This window comes from Mesocricetus auratus, unplaced genomic scaffold, assembly GCF_017639785.1.
Source record: "Mesocricetus auratus isolate SY011 unplaced genomic scaffold, BCM_Maur_2.0 Super-Scaffold_100003, whole genome shotgun sequence".
Lineage (NCBI taxonomy): Eukaryota > Metazoa > Chordata > Mammalia > Rodentia > Cricetidae > Mesocricetus > Mesocricetus auratus.
Window position 1 is genome coordinate 109,809,946 of NW_024429188.1, and position 11,023 is coordinate 109,820,968.

Genomic DNA, 11,023 nt, shown 5'->3' on the forward strand with positions numbered 1-11,023 from the left:
TTCCTTTATAAAACATCCTCCTTGTTGATATCTATCTCATAACTCATATACATGATAGAAAATTGTCAAACCCATTAGGAATAGAGCCTTTCTAAGGCTCTCGGGTTAATTGTAGTTCACTTTCAGTAAATATCTGGAATGTGCTTTTAATCCTGTTCTAGCTTATGATGAAAGGAGACTTGTCTGCCTGCTCAGAAGGCTCCTGAGACCATGTTTTCATTAGTAGAAAACACTGGGAGACATGAAGTCTTCTTCCCTTCAATGATGCCTAGATAACCTACTAACATGTTTTAGTGTTATGGAAGCAATTCAGTATAAGAAGAAAGGAATATTTGAGCCAATCCTTGACATATCTTACGTTGAGTTGGCTAAATGTCAAGATTTGTTTGTTTTAATTACAGATATTTTTACATCTGTCTCTTATTGAAAATAAATTATTTTTTCATACAATATATGCTGATTATAGTTTCCTTTCCCCCTCTTTCTCCCAGTTCTTTGCCACTTCCTTCCTCCCCCAGATTTAATATTGTCCTGCCTATCATAAAAAACAACAGGGTTTTAAGACATATCAACCAAACATGACAAAATAAAATATAGCAAGATCAAACAAAATCTATCATGCTGAATTTGGACGCAGCAAACTAATGGGAGGTAAAGAGTTCTAAGTGTAAGCACAAAAGTCAGAGACACACTTGTTCTCATAGTCAAAAGTGGCATGAAAATACTAAGATAATAACTGTAATGCATGCACAGAGGACCTGGTGTAGACCCATGTAGTCCCTGTGATAACTCCCTCAGTCTCTGTGAGTTGGTAATCACTGATTAGTTGATTCAGAAGGCCTTGTTCTCCTGGTGACCTGTCTCCCTTCTGTCTCTTACAATCTTTTAGCTTCCTTTTCCACTAGATTCTCTGAGTATTGAGGGGAGGAATTTGATGGAGACTTCAAATTTAGATCCTTTCTTCACATAATGTCTAGCTGTGGGTCTCTGTATCTATTCTCATCTGCTTCCAGAGGAAGCCTCTTTAATGATGATTGGGTTAGGCACTGATCTGTGAGTATAGGAGAATACCCTTTGGAATTATATTATTTATTATTTTTATCTTTAAGATCAATAGTATTTGGTTTCACCCAATGTCTCTGGAATATCTAGCCTGTTTCTTGGTTAACCAAGCAGTGGTTTCTATTTACAGATTGTGTCTTAAGCCAAATAAGACATAGGTTAGCTATTCCCACAAATTCTGTGCCACCATTGCCCTAGCATATTATATAGCCAGGAAAGTTTGTAGGTCACATGTTTTATGGCTGGATTGGTGTCCATATTTCTCTTTTGGTGGCCTAAAAAGTATCTTCCCACACCAAGGTTCTAGAATAAAGTGGTAAAGACTCCATATTGCCAGCATTTGTATTTGCCATGTTCAAAGACTTGTGTGGGTGTTGGTCTTGACAATAGGTGTCTGCTGTCTGTGGAGAGCAAATTTTTGTCTTTGCAACAGTCTGGTTTGTTTGGGGACTTTTATGGGACCTTCCTTTTCTAACATCTCAATTTAAAGTAACCCAGTCCTGCCACTGGAAGCCTCACCTACAAAAGATGACCAGTTCAGACTCTGTATCTCCCATTATTACGAGTCCTCACTAGGATTACCTTAATAAATTTAAGGGAATTTCCACTGCACCTGTTTTCTACACAGTCCCTCAAAGGGTCACCAATTATAACTACATTTCTCCATACTCTCTCCCTCTAACTCATTCCCCTCAATCTGATTCCTCTGCTCCCATCCACACCTGCCCTCTGTCTGGCCATAAAATCTATTCTATTTCTACCTCCCAAGGAGGTCTCTTCATTCCCCTCTAGACAACTTCTCTGTGTCCATGTATTTCATCTTGGTTATCATTTACTTAACAGGTAATATCCACCTATAAATGAATGCATGTCATATTTGTCTTTCTGGTTCTGGATTACCTCACTCAGGATGATTTTTTTCTAGCTGTATCTATTTCCCTGTACATTTCACGATGTAACATATTTTAAACGGCTGAGTAATGTGCCATTGTGTAAGTATATAATATTTTTATCCATTCTTCAGTTGAGGGGCATCTAAGGTTGTTTCCAGACTCTGGCTATTGTGAATAAACCTGCAATGAACATGGTTGAACAAGATCCTTGTTGTGGTATGGTACAGGGTCCTTTGTATATGTGCCTAAGAATGGCATCGCAGGGTCTTGAGGTAAATTAACTCCCAGTTTTCTGAGGAATTGATTTTATAGTGGCTTTACAATTGTATACCCTAACAGTAAAAGAAGAGTGTTTCCCTTGCTTCACATCCTTGACAGAATGAACTTTCACGTGTGTTATTGATCTTATCCATTCTGTGAGGTGTAATGATGGAATATCAAAGTAAAGACAAGCCAGTTTAAGGGACACAATTATCTCAAGTCTTGTTGCATACAGTAAATATGAGTAGTTTGTATGTAAATTATATCTCAGTATAATCAATGTAAATAAATCTGTGTGTTATTTTATTTTACAAACATTTTCTCTAGAGTCATAACTGTCTATATTTTATTTCTTGCAGTACTGGCCATCAGATGTAGAGCCTTGAACATGACAGACACTTTTGTTTCATCACTGAACTCTTTGATCCCATTTTACAATTGTTATTAAGCAAAAGTTATTATGGCAGAGCAGAAAATGGAACCTAGATGTTGTCTACTCTAAAGATTGTGAATTTTGTCCCAATATAGTATTCTGATTTGATAAGAAAAATGTTTAATATGCAAAATGAAGGCATATATACTATAAAGCAACAGAAAGTTTTATGATGTGTGTACTTATTAAGGTGACTTTTAGTAGTAGTAACACATTTCCTTCTTAGGCAAGTATAAACATGCTAATCAAATAGATGTTAAATTACATATATACCACAAATACATGTAAATAAGTTTTAAGAATTAAATAGCAATCTTTTCCAGAATGTGACAGACTGCTATTAATGTACAGGAGGCTTACAAGACACAGTGATTTCATATAGTCAGAGCTACCCTAAGGCGTGCTAGTCCCCTATGCTGAAGTTGAAAGTCATTTGGTTATGTTTTACTATTAGAATTATTGTTTTGTAACAGGAAAATACTGATATCCAAATTTCTCTCAGAATTTTTGGGGGTGTTGAAGTGATGATATGATACTAAAAGTATAATTATGACTCCATTTAAAAAATGTTCTGTTCTATAAAACTCAAACCATCCATAATAGTATTTATGTTTATCAACAATAACATAAATAAATAAATTCTGAGGTATATTTTAAACTATATCATATCTACCTATTTAAAGTAAATTTCCTAATTAAATAAACATGCTATAGTACTACAATTTCCTATATATATTTAAGTATAAATATACACATATATATATTCTCACAGACATATAAGCTTTCATTAACTCCACAGAAGACTTGTAAATATATCACATATTACATTGTTGTAATCTTTTTTAAGAAATTCGGTATTTGTTGGATGTTAAAACCATTTTAAACTAATAAGTTGAGATTGTTTTGTGAACTTCCATTTGTAGGTGTGTGACTGCCATTAAATTTATATTTTTGCCAAAGTACATATTTATAAAACAGTTGAGCATGGGTAAATTTTCTCTATAACTTCTTTAAATGCAGCAAATTATAAAAGATTTTTGGGCTGAGATTATTCCTAAATTTCTCTGTTTTTTAATCACATAATTTAGATTCTTCACTGCCTTGAATAATTATATTAGAGATTATGAAATGCTTGGGAAACAAATCATGGAAACCTTTAGCATTCTATCTTATCAACTGACAGAGAGGAGTAGGAGAAATCTGTACATGTTTCTCAAAATTTAATGATGTTGAAGAACATCACTACTTTGACCCCATCCAGCAGTCAGGGTGTACATGAACAAGAAAATATAGAGGTGTGTGGAGGAAGTCCTGTGATTATGTCAATAAAGCACTGTTGAGCCAATAGGAATCTAGATAGGTGGGACTAGGAGTCCAGGAGAACTCTGGGAAGGAGAAACACAGGGAGTCGAGATGTAATGCCATGGGGTATGAAGCCCGGAAACTTCTCCGGTAAGAGACATACTTAGATTAACAATTATGGGGTAATTACTTAAGTCAGAGCTAGCCAGCAAGAAACAAACAAGGCCAACAGCTTCATAATGAATATAGCCTCCTGTGTGTTTATTTGGGACTGATGCGCCTCTAGAACCAGGCTGGCGGGAAGGTTTCTCTCAAGAAAAAGGCTTCCCTTTACAGAGGTGTACTTTATTTATTTATTACTTATTTATTTATGTGCTTATTTATTTATATAACATACTGGCCAGTTTCCCCTCCCTCCTCTCCTCCAATTCTCCCGCAACCACCTCTGTTCCTACCCCCTCACTACACAATTCCTTCATTTCTATTCAGAAAAGAGCAGGCCTACCATTTATATCAACAAAATGTGGCATATCAAATTGCAGTAAGACTAAGTACCTACCCTTGTATTAAGGCTGGGCAACATGACCCAGTATGGGGAGTAGGGTCTAAAAGCTTGAAAAGTCAGCAACACCCCTTGCTCCCATTGTTAGGATTCTCATAAGAAAACTAAGCTACAGAACTGTAACATATTCAGAGTGTCTAGGTCAGTCACATGCTGGCTCCTGGTTGTTGGTATAGTCTCTGTAACTAACTGTGAACCCAGGTTATTTGATTCTGTGTCCCCTCTGTCTTCTATAATCTTTTCTCTCCCCTCTTCTGCAGGATTCCCCAAGCTTGGCCTAATGTTTTGCTGTGTTTCTGCATCTGGTTTCATCACTTGTTGGATGGAGCCTCTTTGGTGACAATTGGGCTTGGCAACAATCTCTGAGTATAGCAGAAAACCATTATGCGTCATCTCATTGATATGTCTCCCACCAGTTATGTTTGCTTCTATTCTAGGTCTCTGAGTCATTCAGCCTGTGGTCCTTGAACTCCATCCTGGCAGTGTCAAGGATCAGGTTACTCTACTGGCATGGATTTTAGGATAGATCAGTCATTAGGTGACTACTCCCTCAAACTCTAGGCAACCCTTAACCCAGTACATCCCACAGGCAGCACAGACTGTAGATTGAAGTCCGTACAGTTGGGGTGGTTTTCCACTCCCTCCACTTAAGTCTTGCCTGGGTACAGGAGATGGTCAATTCAGGCTATGTATTCACTATTACTAGGAGTCTTAGCTCAGGTCATTCTTGTAGATTCCTGGGAGAATTCCATGTGCCAGGCTTTTACCTGACCCCCAAAATGTCCAGTTTCCAGTAGTCTCTTTCAGTACTCTCTCCCTGACCCTCACCAACTTTATCATTCATGTTCATATTGCCATCCCAACAGCAGTCCACTCACAATCTCTCTTCTATTTTCCCTTCCCAGGGAGATTTAAATATCCCACATAGGTCCTCCTTGTTATCTTGTCTCTCTAGGTCTATGCACTGTAGCGTAGTATTATTTATTTTACAAATAATATCTGCTTATTTGTGAATAAATGCCATGTTTGTCTTCCTGGGTTTGGGTTACCTCACTCAGCATGATTTTTTTTCCTAATTGTATCCATTTGCCTTCAAATTCCATCAAGTGTACATTGTTATGGAAAATGAAATATTTAAAAGGAGTTAATGACGTTACTTGTTGGTGTTTTAATGGCTTTATTTCAGTGTATTGTTAAGTTTGACATGATCCTTAGAATAGTTGCTTACCAAATTTTTATATATTCAAACAATTTAAGGAATATTCAAAGGTTGTAACATTGGTTTTTGAGTATATTTTCCCTACATTTTACTTAAAGTAACAAGTTCCTTTGTTGATAGATCCAAAGACAGAGGCATAATTATTTTTTCCATAAAATAAGAGCACACATTCTTTCTTCATAGACAGATGACAAATTTATTAAATGAAAAGTATGTTGACCTAATAATCTTAATTTCTTGTTGTCTATTATTAGCTTCAGCTGTATGTATGTATATTGGACATATTTCATTTAGATGGATGTGTTAGAGTTTAAACCCTTTGTCCTTCCCTAGTAGCCAGATACACTGGATGTATCATTACATTATCATTTTTAACACTGTGCTGCCAGCACTTCTGGCAGTGTAGAAAGATTCAACAAATCGATAACACTGTGAACAGGTCTCCAGTCATCCTGCAGTGTGTTATGAACTTTTTCAAAAACAAATCAGCAGGCAAGCCAGAGGATTTAAAAATTGAACAAAGAAAATAAAATATGATATTAAACCAGAGGAGAAACCTTAGAAAACACTTTAAAACACTAAAGTCTTCAGAATTAGGAGTTAATTTTTTGCATTCCTTCATGACTTCATTCATTTAAAGTCTTATATTGAGGATTCACATTGAAGTAACATTTACAACATAGTGTGATGAGTTTAATTATAGCTGGATAGGGATTACTGCAAACATGGGAATTAGTGGGACTTTATATATATTGATATATCAGGAAAAACTCCTAGCAATTTAACATTGCTATACCAAAATATCCCACCCAGTATGATTAATAAGCATCAAAAATCACAATTCTAGAGGCTGGTATGTCCAAGATCAAGGTGCAAGCAGATGATCTCTCTCTCTCTCCCTCCCTCCCTCCCTCCCTGCCTCCCTCCCTCCCTCCCTCCCTCTCTCTCTCTCTCTCTCTCTCTCTCTCTCTCTCTCTCTCTCTCTCTCTCTCTCTCTCTGTTTCTCTATGGATACACATGCATGCTTGTCTTAATTGGGAGGTTCAATGCAAAATGCACATTTTTTATCCCAAGGCCTGGGAAAACTGGTTTTCAAATGGTAGAAACTTCCAGCAGGATAGTTAAGCTCCCTTCAGTACAAAACTAAAACTAAGAGTTATAGAAAGACAGAGAAGTAAAAATTTTTTAAATTGTTCATGAAACTAATAGAAAATGATACCGCAAATTTTTTAAGGCAAAAATTCCCTATGGGCTTTCAACTTACTGATATACCTGGAATAAATTAAGAGCAATTTTCTTCACAAAGTAAAAGGGGTTTGTGAATATCATCTAGGATACCGTATCTGATACAAAACAGAAATCATTAAGCCAGAACATATTATGTAAATAGTTGAAAAGACACAAGAATACCGGAGCTTGTGGTCTGGCACAGACATAAGTGGATTGGGATATTGACATACTTAAGAATCAAATAAATTAGAGTATTTACATTATTAATAATATTACTCAAGTCCCTTTATCCCACCTCAATTTCTACTGTTTATCTCACTATCTCCTTGTCATTTATGTCTAGCTTAAATTCCCCTTACTGTAGCTATCTGCATCCTTTGATAGACAATGTTTCTTGCATGTAGTGTTTAATCTAATTATTATTATAATACTAATTTACCTCATTGACATGCTTGATGTCATTTTCTACTATACTGAAAAATTGGTAGAAGAGAAATAATGAGTGTATGTCTGATTTATTTATTAGGATATTCATTGTTTGGTAAACCTTTAAACTATTTGAAAACATAAATAGATATATGAAGTTATCATCAGTGTTTAGGTCAATCATGTGATATTTTTATCTTGCAAAATTTAAAAGAAGTTACTACTGTAATGGTTAAAAATAGAAGAGGCCCCTGCATATTTTTCTCTATCCCTGTGCTGTCTGAAGCTACTCCCACTTTCCCTGAAGATTTTTAAATGTTTTGTAAATTATTTCCTTCCTTTGTAGCATATGGTAATTATAATTTGTAATGTCATTTTAGTCATATTCTTGGGAATTTAACACAGTCATTTACAAGAATTGTTGTGTTTCTTTGAGAAATAAAACACATGGAGTTCATTACCACTGGTTTGTTTTTATATGTTTTGAAAAAATAGTATAGAGATGTAACATGAATTTATAAATGACCCAGAGAAAAATATTGGGATTGAAACTTTAAGCTGAATATCAGAAAAACAAAGCAGCTGGCCACTGGCTTCTTACCTCTACCTCAGGCTGAATGGGCTGGTCCTGTCTGCAGGAGATCTCACCAAGACTCAGTCTGTAAGGTTTTCTTAGTGTGGATGGAAAATGAAATGCATATCTGAGACCTCGCTTCTGTCTTATATGCTCCCCAAATATTGGTGTTAAAGGTGTGAACTATAATTCTATTTTAGATTATATCAATCTTGTGTAGATTGGGATGACCTTGGACTCACAGAGATTTGTCTATCTCTTAATCCTATGTGTACCTGACTTCTAAGGCTTGTGGCTAACTTTGCTTTTCTGAATCATCAGTCAAGCTTTAATAAATCATAAATATTACATCACTAATAGAGAGGTGGAGCTTATGCCTGCATGAAACTTTCAACCCTACATTATAGTCTCTTTTGTGTGGGAAGGTACACTGCAGGCTACGACAAGAAAAACCTGGATTCCAATCCAGCCAGAAAACACTCTACCTACAATCTGTCCTACCTACAAGATGTCCTGGAGCAATGGTGGAACAGAATTTGTGGGAGTGGCAACTAATGTCTGGCTTAACTTGAGGCCCATGCTAAAACAGGGATTCCATGTCCTACACTGTTTGAATGGCCAAGAACCAGAGACCTAGGACAGAACCAAATACAACTAGCAAAAATAGTCAATGAAATGATTCTTTAAAATTCCTGTCTCCTATGTTACATCCTGATCACAGTTTACCTCCCTCTACTCCTCCCAGTTCCTGACTAACACCCTTTGTCTCCCCTGGATCCACTCCTCCTCCATTTTCCTTCAGAAAAGAGCAGTCTTCTAAGTGGTGCCAACCAACCGCACATAACAAATTACAATAACACATGGCACAAACCCTCATATCAAGACTGAGCAGACAAACCAATAGGAGGAAAAAAGTACCAAGAGCAGCCAAAAGAGTCAGAGACACACCCACTCCTACTGATAGTAGTCCCACAAGAACACCTAGCTATACAATCATAGTATATATGCAGAGGACCTAGCTCAGACCCATATAAGCCCTGTGGTTGTTGTTCAGTCTCTGTGAGCCCCTATGAGGCCTGCTTAGTCTGTTTAGTTGGTTCAGAGGGTCACTTTTTCCTTGTGTACTCCATCCTCTCTTGATGAGGGAAGTCCTTCTGTGTATATGTTGTCTTATTGGTTGATTACATAAAGCACTGTTGGCCAATAGGGAAGCAAGATAGGTGGGACTCGGAGTCAAGGAAGATTCTTTAAAACAGAGGCACAGTCAGTCACGATGTAGTTCACGGGAGAAGTAAGAGGTCTGGACCCTTTACTCTGGTAAGAGAAGACCACGAGGAAATACCCAGATTAGCAGTTATTGGTTAATAATTAAGTCAGAGCTAGCCAATAAGAAACCAAGCAAATGGCCAAAAGCTACATAATTAATATAGTGTTTTGTGTGTTATTTGTGGGCTAAGACAGCTCGGGACACAGGTGGCTGGCAGGAAGACTACACATTATACCCTCTGACTACTGCAATCCTTCCTCCCTCTCATCTGAAGGGTTCCCAGTGCTTTTTAATGTCTGGCTGTGAGTCTCTGCATGTTACTACCATCTGCTGCCAAAGGAAGCCTCTCTGGTGACAATTGGGCTAGGTAGCAATCTATGACTACAGTATAACATAATTTAATGATATTTTTAATGGTAATATGCTTTACTCATAGATTGTTGCTGTTCACTCTTTGTTAGTGAGGCTTCTAGCTACAGACAGCAATGGGTGCAGAGACCCACAGCCAAACACTGTGTGGACAGAGGGTACAAAGTAGAGGCCTCCTTTAGATCACTTCCCATGGATATTGTGGAACCATGCAAAAGAGGTGGGCGAAAGAAAAGATTATGGGGGTCATAGGAGATGGAGGAGCTCGTATGGGCTCATAGAGACTGAAGTGTCCAGCATGAAGTCTACACAGGTCTGCTCCATGTTATCATTGTGTGTTGTGACTATTAACTTGGTGTTTTGTGGGACCAAATGGTTAATTATCTAATACTTCCTTCCTAAACACCACTTAACATGTAGTTTTCTAATAGAGTGGCAACTAAAGTCAGCTGCTCACCAGAGAATTGGAAAAATAATCTTTACAATTTGGAATTAGCACTTGTTTTTGTTACTTTTTTATTGCTGCTATGACATACCATTAACAAGGCAACTTATAAAATAAAGCGATTAATTAGGGTCTTGCTTATTGTTTCAGAAGATGAATCCATGATCATCATAATGGGGAGCATGACAGCAGGCAAACAGGCATGACACTAGAATAGTAGCTAATAATTTACATTTTAAGCAAGTTGAAGACAGAGAGAAAGAGACTCTGGGCCTGGCTTGGATTTTTGAAATCTAAAAGCCCACTCCCAGTGACACACCTCCTGCCACAAGTCCACAACTCATAATCCTTTTTAAACAGTACCATCAAGTAGGTCCAAGCATTCAAATGTATGAAATTATTGCATACAGTCTCATTCAAAGCAACATATATCACTCTCTGACCCCCACTTATCTCATGGCTATATCATGATGCAAAATGCATTCAGATTAACTTTACAATTCCCCAGAATCTTTCCAGTCTCAATTGTTTTTAAAAGACTAAAGTCCAAAGACTCTTCTGAGACTTAACCCAGTCTTTCAAGTGTAAGCCATGATAAAACCAAGACACAAATGACATCTAACATACAGTGTTTCAGAATATACATTGCCTTTCTTAAAGGGAGGGAATATTAGGGCAAAATAAGACAGAAGCTTAGTAAGGCAAACTCCAAATCCTTAGCCTATATTTCATATAAAATTGCTTAGGTGGGTCTTTGAATGTGCCACTCCTCCAATGTTTATTGACTGCAGCACACTCACCCCTTGGGAAGATTTAAGTCCTTGTATGAAACTCTCTATTGCAGACATTCCAGGACCATGGCATTTCCAATATCTTGGAGTCTTCAAAGGAATCCAGACTTTACTTCCTTAGTTTCACACAATTGCTTCTCTGGATCTCCATGCAAGGACTTCCCTGCCACACAACTGGACTTGATAGCT

General features: G+C 37.2%; 1 long non-coding RNA gene across 2 annotated transcripts in view; it reads left to right on the forward strand.

The window, feature by feature from the left end:
• LOC121140036 overlaps positions 1-6,630 on the forward strand; it is a 121,783-nt gene extending 115,153 nt beyond the window's left edge. For both annotated transcript variants that reach the window (XR_005876873.1, XR_005876874.1), the window contains exon 7: positions 4,774-6,630. This is a non-coding gene — a long non-coding RNA (uncharacterized LOC121140036). The remainder of the gene's footprint in view (positions 1-4,773) is intronic.
• Positions 6,631-11,023: the final 4,393 nt, after the last annotated feature.